Raw genomic sequence first — 12,627 nt, 5'->3', positions numbered from 1 at the left:
AGCTCCATAGCAAACATAAAATTTGCTATGGAGCGCAATTATGCAAACTATAGCTATAACATACAAATATGATTTCTATGTTTGCTATATGTGAAAGTTGTATTTTTTTTTTTAAGATTAACGCGGGGCGGGGCGGGACAGTTGCGGGTATATGTGATTTTATGTAGGTTTAAATTTATTTTTAATCTTTAAATGTTATAAGAGTGATAAAACATTATTAATTAAGATAATTTATTTAAGGCTATGAAAATATTTGAGATAATAAAGGAAAATGGTTCAATAAAAAATAATTTAATTTCTTACATGTTTTCCAATTGACCTCTAAAAAATAAAATTTCAAGTCACTATCCTATTAAATTAGTACAACTTAATGAAAAAATGAATTTATTTTTAGTATCAAACTTAACTAGAAAAGGAAAATATTAAAAAAAGTATGTGGGGCGGGTTCATGCCGAGCGGGTCTATGCGGGGCGGGTTGAAAATGAAAAAAAAATGTTATGCGGGGCGGGGCGGATTAAAAATTGAGAAAATTACGCGTATAAATAAACATATACTAATTAATTACTTAACATAGCTATAGTTTGCCTTAATTACAATTCGTGACTTACTTTTAGCTATAATTACGCAACTAAACTTTTTAGTTTTGTATAATTTGCACAGTATAATTCAGAATTTGTATAACTTTTGTATAATTCAGAATTTGTATAATATAATTTGTATAACTATTTACACTCTGATGTTTGTAATTATATAAATTCGTTATTTCGAGTTTATACAAAAATAACTGAATTATACATGATACCCGCTAATTATACAAATCTGCGAATTATACAAATGAGACAGCTTAAACTATAGCTACAACCCGTAAATTAAATATGCAAACTATAGCTAGAAAGTATAATTAAATTTATTATAATGGCTATTTGTGAAAGTTCCTCAAAAAAAAATTGCGGGTTAAGCTCAACCCACCCCACCCCACCCCTGCCCCGCACCACCTCATTGCCGTCCCTACTTATAGTATTAACTTGTTGAATTTCCTTTGCATACAATTGTTTCTTTAATCCCTGGTTCCTCCACTATACATACATACTCAACCAACATCGCTTGAAAAGTAATGCAAAATAAACATCAATTTACGATTGAAAATAAACATCTTAAAAGAATCCCACAATCCAAGACGAGCCAAACTCATTATTTACATGACAAAGTTGTTATAAAAATTACCACCTACATAAAATTATGCATACATCACTGAATATATACCAAAAAAAGTAACACTAATGTTACTCAAACTTGGTCTGGCAGGGTAGCATGTTTGGTTTTTGTAAATACACTTCCAATGTCGAGGACGGCTAGGGTTTTTGTATAAAAAAAATTTCACATTCTCTAGTTCATATTAAATGAACTGTTCGAATATGACACATTCTTTAAGAAAAATATTTGAGATATAATTTAAAAGTTACTTTCCGCTATTATCTTTTTGATTATTTATTAAACTATTCTCCTAAAAAATATAATATAGATAAAAATTAAAATATTTAAAAACTCATTAAATGAAAGATAACTATGATTTTTTTTAATCAATAATTCACTTAATTTGGACTAAACAGAGTATATATTTACATACCTTAATGGGTTGGACCTCCTTAATTTGTTGGAAAATAATATATTCTATAAATAGGGTAAAAGTTGTTTGTTTGTTGTGGTTGAATTTTCTTAGCATAAGAATTTTTTTTGTTATTCCTGGTTTCGCCTGCATACATTATCAACATGTCGACATCTTTAAAAAGTAATGCAAATTAAAACAAACATTAATTTATTAAGATCGATTGTAAATAAACATTTTAAAAGAACCCAATGACCCAAACACGTACACTAGCATAGTTGTAATACTAATAAATTAATTTAACATAAAATTCTGCATACATCACTAACTAAATGCATTTGGAAAGAATACAAATGACACTCAAACTTGGTCCGGTGGAGTAGCATATTTGGTTTTTGTAACCTTGTTGGTTTTATATTCTCCATAGAAATAAGAAGCAAAACCCCAAAGACACATAGTTAAAGCCATCCACTTATCAGAATTGAAGTTTTCAGGCAAGAAGATAACAACAAATATTTGTTGTATTGGAACAAGAAGTGCATTTATTATCCCTAACAATAGTGATGAGGAGCAGAAAATCATCCCTAGATTTCCAATCATCATAATTTGTAGAGATATTGCTGATAGTGCTAATATCATATAGTACTTGTTTTGCCCTAATCCAAATTCTTCAGCTTCTTTAGTGATGGCCTGCATGTTTTACAAAAAATACGACATGATATATTCGTCAGGTCATTCAAAAAGATATTTATAGACAAGCATTCTTACTATGTGAAATTTGTAATCTTGCAAATTAAATAAGACAGACTACCTGCTATAACATGTGAATTAAGGACATGATAGTTTTGTACGTGTTCTTTACATGTACAACATGGTGTATATGTCTTGAACTCTTAAAGAAAAAGTACTTCCTCAGTGTTAAGTATCTTAGGTTGACTCGAAAATCAAAAGAGATCATCTCTTAATATTGTGATCTTAAATTAGAGATATTGTTCTTTCTGGATGAGATGGATTACCTGAAAATCTTTGTAGATAATCATTGCGATGATACAAAACAAATTAAGCTGAGAACATGGATATAAGAAACTGCATTTGCATGACAAGATCAAAGGTGACAACAACTCCAGCTTTAACATGACTATATTCAACTCCTGCATTTATAAATCCATGAAGAGCCACACCAACAAGTGTCATCACAAACCCTAACGTGTATTGTTGATTCGATTCATTTAACGGACGATCTCCATTCATGTGTAGTCCTAATATTATCGACCCTAGCATCATCAACACCACTGCGTTCACGGAATAATCTGTGAACTTATGTTTCACCCTGAAATAAGCGAAAATTGCGGTGAATGCAAAGGACGTTGAAGAGAGGAGAGAGGAAATCAAAACAGGAAGATATGACATGCCAAAAGTGTAAAGGTAGCTACAAATACCAAGAAGGATGCCTAAAATAGCACTAGATATTGCTAATTTAGGTGTGACTAAAAGTCTATTATATATGAGTACTATTATTGGTAAACTTTTTTTTTTTATGACATAAGAAATTGAAATTGGTAAAATCAAGATTGGGAATCCTGCTGTACTTAGCAAAAAAGATTGCAACCATTTTCTTTTTCCACCATTTAAGTAGTAAATTCTAACAAGTAATACACCTGATATTTGGCCAATTGAAATGAATATACAATTTATGAGAATAAGAATTGACTTAATGGTCATGAAATTCTTGAGTTTCTTAGGCTTATAGTTGCCTTCTTGCTCTATTTTCATGTCCATATTTTTTTGTGATGTGTTTGAGAATTATTTGTGTGTATATATATTTATTAGTATTAGTAGTACTAGGTAGAGCTAGTGCAAGAAATGAGAGGCTCTCACCTATTGAGTGATACATATAGGCAAAAGAGGAAAAGTACTACTACTATATATTAATTTGACTTTATATGGGGGTGTATTGGGAGAAAAATGTTTTTATTATTTTCAGGCGTTTGATAGACGAAAATAATTTTTTTAAGAAAGTTTTTTTATATTTAATATTTTAATTAAATAATAAGTAATTACTTCTCATAAAAATTTACATTAATAATATAATTCTTCATGTAGTCATAACCCTTGAGTTTCTTAGGCTTATTGTTGCTGATCTCTTGCTCTATTTCCATGTCCATATTTTTTTGTGATGTGTTTGAGAGGCATATATTCAATTAGTAGTAGTCCTAGGTAGAGCAAGTTGCAAGAAATGAGAGATTCTTATTTGATGAAAATATTGAGTGATCGATACACTTCTGTACATATATGCCAAATTTTTTAGTTGACTTTATATGTGGGTGTAGTTGGTTGTTGAGGGAAAATATCTTTCAAAGAAAATGTTTAATTAAGGAAGTTATTTTTCGGCGTTTGGTATGATGAGAATCATTTTTTTGGTTAATATTAGTTAAAAACTAAAGATTAAAGTATTACTATTCAAAATAAATAAATATATATATATATATATATATAAGAAATATATAGTATAAAACGAGAAAAAAATTGAAAGAGGAGGGTAGGGGTGATCACGGGTCGGTTTGGATCGGTTATTGGTCAAAACCAAAATCAAACCAACTTAATCAATTTTAAAATTATCAAAACCAAACCAAACCAAATATAATATACAGTTATCGGTTTGGTTGTTATCTGTTTCAGTTCGGTTTGGTTCGGTTATTCGATTATTAACCATATGCAAAAATAAAAGAAGGAAGAGATCGTAACATTTTCAATCCTCCAAAGAATTTTCATAGACACTTAGATACATGAAACTAATAAGACAGATCTTTAAAATTGTTTATAAAAATAATATATTAAGTATCACTACACCAAAAGAGACCTTTAGAGGCAATTGATTTTTCTTTTAGCGTCAATAGTTATTGCCACAAATACATTTACTGGCATTTAATTAAATGTCATTAGATCCAATGTCGCTAAAGCCTTTAGTGGCATTTATATCGGGTGCCAGTAAAGACCCTTATTATTGCCGCTAAACGTAATTACTTTTAGCGGCATTTACTATTGTCATTAAAGCTACTTTAGAAACAAGCATATTTGTGGCATTTAAATTCACCTTAATTCACATATTTAACTCTCTTTTCTAACATCAAAAACAAAATTCACAAGAGAAATAAGTTCGAAGGTAGTAACAGAAGAATTATCAAACTCAAAACAATGTCATTCACTTAAAATAAAAACAAACAATTTTTAATACATTCAATTTCTTATCTTGTAGCGGTAAAAGAAACTATGAATTATCAAAATAGAAAAAATGTGTTCAACAATGAAAAAATAAGGCAGTTAAGCCAGTGTATGTTCCCTAATGCAAAATGTGACAGCTTTCTGGATCAGTGTGTCATTCCTTGAACAAGCTCGCCATTTGAATGTGTATGCCACTGTACACATATAGCGGTAGATAATTAGACGACAAAAAATTGACATGCCAATTACATATCTTACTCACTAAGATCTAAGTGACTAAAATTTGAAATAGAGACACAATAGAAAAGCACCACGCCCATGGTCCCGTCATGTACCTAGTTCAGATATAATATTTCATATCACAACTAAGGAATCAACTGATAAGCAATAGCCTCGTTAGAAAGAGAATAAACTAAAGTAATACCTTTTCAAATCCACCAAGCAGTTCATAAATATGACGTCCTGTCAAGTCTAAAGTAGTATATATATATGATGCCCATGTTCAATGTGTTTTTATGTAGTTCCATGTTTGTGTATTTTGGACACAAGATCAGACTATGTGATATAGAAACACATGCTTCAATTCAAACAACATAAAAGATAGAACTCTAGAACATACATCCATACAAGGCCCAACAATTGAATAAAATGGATATTAGTAGTCCCCAAACGGCATGGCCGTACAGTTCGAATTCAATCCAATTGAATATGAGGCAATCGGCGATGATGAATTCGCTAATATGAATACAAACTGCTGACGGTGAGCTTGTGAAGAGATGTCGACGGCTTTGATTCGTCATTCTTCTCATCAATAGCACTGATGTACTGAACTCCGCCGCCGCTGTGACGAACTCCACCGCTGTTGTGCTGATTTCCGCCGCCGTCGTGTTGATTTCCATTGCTGACCATTTGAATTTCGTTGAAGGGCAAAGTAAAAAGGAATTGGGGCAAAAGTAAAAAAAAATAAAATCAACTCAGTGAAAAGGAAATGGGGCAAAAACTATTATACCCTATTTATTTTTAATTGTCGGTGAAAAGTACTTGGTATACCGACTAAAGTTTAAATGCCGGTAATTGTATAGTTTATATGATGTATAGTGGCAATTTGTTTATTGCCACTAAAAGCATTTTTTATTGTAGTGTATGTATAATAACAAAATATATGTATATAATTTGTCGGTTCAGTTATTTCTTCAGTTTTTTTCGAACAAAATCATAACCAAATCAAATACTATCTGTTTTTAAAAATCTAAAACCAAACCAAACCCAAATAAAATCGATTTATTCAATTGGCTTGGTTTGGTTTTTCAGTTTGAATCAGTTTTAATCCAAACCGTGAAAATCCCTCGCGGAGGGTTATGTGGGGTGAGGCAGAATTTTGTTTTAAAAAAATAATATAATATCTAAATTATTATTTGAAGGAGGTGGGGTGGGGGGGGGGGGGGAGGGGGATGAAGTAAGATTTTTGAAAAAATAACTTTTATAAAAGATTTTTTTTTTTTTTTTAAAAAAACTAAAAATTTGGGATGGGTGAAGTACGGTGAGAGGAAGGGATGGAGTGGCGTAACATAAATATTTACATTTATTTTATAATTTTTTTTGAGAATAGTAATACTTTAATTTTTAACTTTAACTAATACTAATAACTTTAACTAATACTCATAATTTTTTTTTAATTTTTAACTTTAACTAATAGTTTAGATGTGTTTTTGACCCTTATCTCAATAACAATCATATAAGTAATTACTTCTTATAAAAAGTACATTAACAATATAATTCTTCATGATGTAAGTATGTGTATAGTTATATTTTATTTTCATATATTGTCGTCTCCAATTAATTTGATTCGTTCCATGTACGACCTATTAAAAAAAATAAGTGCTAGCTCGCTCTCTATCATAATTTTTTTCCATTTCGAGGTTCGAGCTCAAAACCATTCATAAGAGTGGTGAAATTTTGCCCATCTCATCAAAGTCGCTTGTAATATAGTATATGTATAAGTTAAATCCACTTGGATGTCAATAAGATTTGAACGTCCAAAAAGATTATTGTCGAATAGATAACAAGCCACTAACATTGTAAAAGGAGGAAAAGTAGACTAGGTAGAGTATCCAAATCCTAGTCCTAGTAATAAGGCACTATATAATATCATGTGATCGATTGTGTGACTTTGTATCTTTCATAAAAGTTATTCAAATTATACTTATGAATTCATGAGTATTGATATAAAAATTAAAAGCATTGTTATTTAGTGGATTCTTCAATTTGATGAAAGCAAAAAGTGTATAAAGTTTAATATACTTTTTGTCAGAATTAAAAATGAAGCAAATAATGCTTATTGCTATTGTTATGATATTTTGGATTACCCTACTTTTTAAAACTTATATTTGGATTTATATTTTGTCAATTGTGAAAAAGTGGGCAAGCACTAAGGTGCCATATAAAAAAGAAATTTTACACTATTATGGATCATTTTCAAGCATATGTAATTCTTAAGCTTCACTGTTCCTTTAATTTGCCTCAACATGTAATCCAGAGATAGTGGCATGCCTCATTCATAAATGTTTATTTCCACAAAAGTATACTTCTAGTTTTCTACTATCATTTTCAAGAATCAGCTCATGTGGTTTTTTCTTCTTCTACTTTATTTATTTATTGCGAGCAGGGAATATAGGCGAAAGGATCGAATTACAAGATGGAAAATCAATTTTTCATCAACAAGGTGAAACTTCAAGTAACAATCCATCGGGAGCATAGTTACATTGACCCCAACATGGATGTATATATTAATGTGATACATAATTATACATCGATATATACTTGGTTAAATACTATTTATATAATATCGATATAATATATAACTCTTTATACAATATTGCATTACATATATATGGCATACACAAGCTGTGTTGAATTTTTTTCGTCACATATACAATTACGAATTCTATAATTTAGATGGATTGAATTATGATTCATCCATAATCTAATTCGTTTAAACCCGTTCAAATTTGACCCAATTCATTTATTTATCACCCTACTTTTCTAGTTGTCATAGATTTAAATATTGCCCCTAATTAAGGTGAAGAGAGAGAAAAATGGTGAATGTAATTCAGCTCAAACGAAGTGAGAGAATATTTCGATTTTCTCAAGACCTTGTGAAACTTAGCTTGCTTTAGCAGCCATGTGATGATCGATTCAATTGTACTTCACGAAGGTCCATCATCAGCCTAACCACAACTAACCATACATTCAACCATTCCGACTCCGTATTGGAAGGTCTATGCATGGACCCTCCAGACAATTTACAAAATATTACATGGATAAATACAAGGTCTAACTACTCAATTAAGAAAACCTAGGCTACTTGGGTGCCAAACAGTTGTTGAAGGACTATGAATGCAACTCCTTGCTCTTTGGGGATGAATCTTGATGAGCGTTGACCAAAATTCAGTGGGACTTACCCTTCCTTATGCGGAAATCCCTCTCCTCCATTGCTCTTGAGCTTAAGGTGGCTTAGGGGAATTTTCAGAGTAACCCTCGTAATTTATTTTGCCAAAGAAAAGAGGGAAGAAAAATAAAAGACATCGGGTCTGATTCCGTCAGCCCCGCTATAGATGCTCTGCATGCGCTATTCATAGCGGTAGGCATCCCCTTATGGCGGGATGACGTTAGCCCAGATCAGTTCAAATTTAATAATTCCATCGTGCATCCCAAATTAAAATATGACACCGAAATTCAAGAAATTTTTGGAACCCTCACGAGGTGCATTTAAATAACGACGGACCGAATCGTTATAAAAATAAACATCTTAAAAGAATTCCACAAACCAAGACAACCCAAACTTCCATACTGGCAAAGTTATAATGCTAATAAATTACTTATATAAAATTTTGCGTACATCACTAACTAAAATTATAACATTAATGTTACTCAAACTTGGTCTGGCAGGGTAGCATGTTTTGTTTTTGTAACCTTGTTGGTCATGCTATCTTTATATTCTCCATAGAAATAAGAAGAAAAACCCCAAAGACACATAGCTAAAGCCATCCACTTATCAGAATTGAAGCTCTCAGGCAAGAAAATGACACCAAATATTTGTTGTATTGGAACAAGAAGTGCATTTACTATCCCAAACAATAGTGCTGAGGAGCAGTAAATCATTCCAAGACATCCAATCATCATAGATTGTAGAGATATTGCTGATAGTGCTAATATCATATAGTACTTTCTTTGCCCTAATCCAAATTCTTCAGCTTCTCTAGTGATGGCCTGCATATTTTTATGAAATATTTTCTTACACCATCAGCCGTCAGATCATTCAAATGATATATAGGTGAATAATATTCTTAATATGTGGGATATGCAATTTTATAAATAAGACAAGTTACCAGCTATAACAGATGAAAAGGACTTGATAATGTAAATATTCAATACATCGACGACGTATATATTTTAAACTCTCAATATTAATTTAAGTGTCTTAGAGTGTAAAAATACTAAAAGATATTTTTTAATTTTGAAATCTTAAATTAGAGATGTTTGATTTTATGATCTTAAAAAAGTTAGGTGAAATATTGGAATATTAGAGAGTTACCCAATATAGAAAAAAAATGATATTTTTTTAAAACCCACTAAAAAGAGTAAAATGCTATGATTGAAGATATCCCCTTGATTATCTTTGAAAATAACCCCTTGATTATCTTTGAAAAATAATTAAATAAAAGTTATTTTTAATTCTTTTTCCCCTTTATGTTGCTCTACATATTTCCACTATAGATGCCACTCTTTCTGCTTTACTATACTATTGATACATCTTGATCATCTTTTGAAAAGGAAACTTTTTTTCTTACCACACAAATAAAAAAAGTTTTTTCTTATGTGATCACTCTTATAAATTAAGAGAAAGAAAGCTCATGTCATTGGTAACTCTACTTTTTTTTATTTCCTTTTGTATACTAATCCCACACTTCCACTATTTAGTTATTGCACTTCTTTTTTTGCTGTGGGATGCTCCAAAAAGTTTGAAACAATTTCATTGATAATACTTTTTTTTTTCTTTATAAAAGAATAGCAGATTTTTATATTTAAAATTTAAAAAATATTAATTTTTAATTTTTCATCTTATCCTTTACTAAGATTTTGAAACTTTAATAGTTACAAATATTATGGCATATTTAACGTCAAAAAGTTTTCAAAAAAATTTAACCACACGAATATTATGATATGTTTAATATTATAAATTTAAAAAATCTTTATTTTTTTCGTCGTAAATTTTGTGCTAGATTCAAGCTGTCACACAAATCGGAACAAACAGATAGTAGTACTTGCAAAACTATATTGCATAATTCTTTTGAATATTAATTTTTATATGATATTTTATTTGCCAGACTAATTAATTTCTCATATAAGATAAATAATTTGACTTTTATAACTGACAGTATAAAAGAATTTTTATATACACTATTATATCACTTAAAAATAACTACGGATAATAGCTCATAATAACATGTTATAATACACTAAATTACACTTATAATATAAAATTTATATATACTTCTAATTTGCTAGTTTATAAAAGTAAAATAACATGCCTAAATGTTAAAAATACAACTAAGTAACAAAAAGTTACATTTTTTCTAATAGCTTAAACTTTTGAGTGAGACGTATTACCTGAAAATCTCTATTGATAATCATTGCGACGATACAAACAAGGATGAGAACATGGATATAAGAAACTGTATTTGCATGACAAGATCAAAGGTAACAACAACTCCAGCTTTAACATGACTATACTCAACTCCTGCATTTATAAATCCATGAAGAGCCGCACCAATAATTGTCATCACAAACCCTAACGTGTATTGCCGATTTGATTCACCTATCGGACGATCTCCATTCATGTGTAACCCTAATATAATTGACCCTAACATCATCAACACCACCGCGTTCACGGAATAATGTGTGAACTTATGTTTCACCATGAAATACGCAAAAATCGCGGTAAATGCAAGGGACGTTGAAGAGAGGAGAGAAGAAATCGAAACGGGAAGATATGACGCGCCAATAGTGTAGAGGTAGCTACAAATACCAAGAAGGATACCTAAAATAGCACTAAATATTGCTAATTTAGGTGTGACAAAAAGTCTAATATTATTGTTATTGATAGTAATTTTTTTCTTTTTTTTCATATAAGAAATTGAAATTGGTAAAATCAAGATTGGGAATCCTGCTGTTAGCAATGAAGATTGCAACCATTTTCTTTTTCCACCATGTAAATAATAAATTCTAACAAGCAATACACCTGATATTTGGCCAACTGAAAGGAAGATACAATATATGAGAATTAGAAGTGTCTTAATTGACATGAAATTCTTGAGTTTCTTAGGCTTATTGTAGTTGCCCTCTTGCTCAATTTCCATGTCCATATTTTTTTTGTGAATGTGTTTGAGAGATATTAATTTGTGGGGTATATTTATTAGTGGTACATATAAGCCAAAGAGGAAATTAAAGTGATTAAGGTGTACTTGTCTTTTGAGGGAAAATGTTTTTTAACGAAATTGTTTTCTAGTATTTGGTACGACGAGAATCATTTATTTTCAAATTTTAACTTCATATTATTACTTATTTTAACTAACACTTAAACATACCAACAAGGGTTGTGTTGCAGTGGTGAGACTGTTCCATCCTTAATCAGAGGTCTAAGGTAAGTGCTCTCTAGCATAAACTTTTCCATTTTTAGACTCAAATTTGAGATTATTAATTAAGAATAGTGAATAATAAGGTGGAATAAGATCCTTCGATTTTGGTCCTTTAGTTAAGAGTAGACTATATTCTATCCATTTCACCACCATCGTTGATAATATAGTATATGTATAAATTAAATCCACGAGGATGTCACTATTTGAAGTCCAAAAGGATTATTATTATTATTGTACAATTGAGATTCTAGTTGTTGCACAAGCTACTAACATTATTGTATAGGAAGAAAAGTAGAGTATCCTAGTAATAAGGCAATGTAACATCATATGATTGTGTGGCTTAGCATCTTTAATAAAAATTATTCAAACTATACTTGCGAATTTAATATTGATATACAAAAGCATAATTGATTCTTGAAATTAAAGAAAGGTAGAAGTGTTTAATGATGAATCTACTTTTTTGTCAAAAGCAAAAATGAAGTCAATAATGCTTATTGATAATGTTATGATATTTTGGATTGCCCTATTTTTTAAAACTTATATTTGGATTATTTGTTTTGTCAATTGTGAAAAAGTGGACAAACACTAAGGTGCCATATGAAAAAGAAATTTACGCTATTGGTAGAAAATTGAATCGATTGATAAATCGAATCGAAAATGTGTTATTGGATTAACGAGTTTTTTAATGATTTTATGGAAGAAAAAAAAATTGGGTTATTGGTTTGGTATTGATTTTTAATATTGGGTTATTGGGTAAACCAATAACCCATTAAGACTAGTAATTTACTACTTTTACTTGAACATAATTATTAAATATCAATATCAATATCTTACTAGTTATTTCTTTGTCCTTTAGCCTTCAATTCACACTTCACAGTGACTTTAGGTCCACAACTTCACATTTTACAAAATGTCAAAAGCTAATTAAAGTAAGAACCAAACATTCCTCTTAATTTCTCTTTGTGTTACACTTGTATAGTTCTTTTCATGTTTTTATTATTGTTTCTATTTTATAAGCATTTGTAAAGTTACATTATTGTGTTGTCGTGTCAAATTTATTAAAGAAGTCATATATTTGTTTTATAAGTATTTTCTTATTGG

At 30.1% G+C, this 12,627-nt stretch overlaps 1 protein-coding gene and 2 pseudogenes across 1 annotated transcript in view; all 3 read right to left on the bottom strand.

Moving 5' to 3' along the window:
- Positions 1 to 12,627, bottom strand: part of LOC125820192 (phosphopantothenate--cysteine ligase 2-like) — a 429,006-nt gene that overhangs the window by 14,333 nt on the left and 402,046 nt on the right. The gene's annotated exons all lie outside the window — the stretch shown is intronic.
- On the bottom strand, positions 1,967 to 3,385 carry LOC125820185 (purine permease 1-like; annotated as a pseudogene).
- Positions 8,695 to 11,253, bottom strand: LOC125820221 (purine permease 3-like; annotated as a pseudogene).

This window comes from Solanum verrucosum, unplaced genomic scaffold, assembly GCF_900185275.1.
Source record: "Solanum verrucosum unplaced genomic scaffold, falcon-dt-bn FXZP01000229.1, whole genome shotgun sequence".
Lineage (NCBI taxonomy): Eukaryota > Viridiplantae > Streptophyta > Magnoliopsida > Solanales > Solanaceae > Solanum > Solanum verrucosum.
The sequence above is the reverse complement of the archived record's forward strand: the minus strand, read 5'-3'. Positions and strand labels throughout refer to the sequence as shown.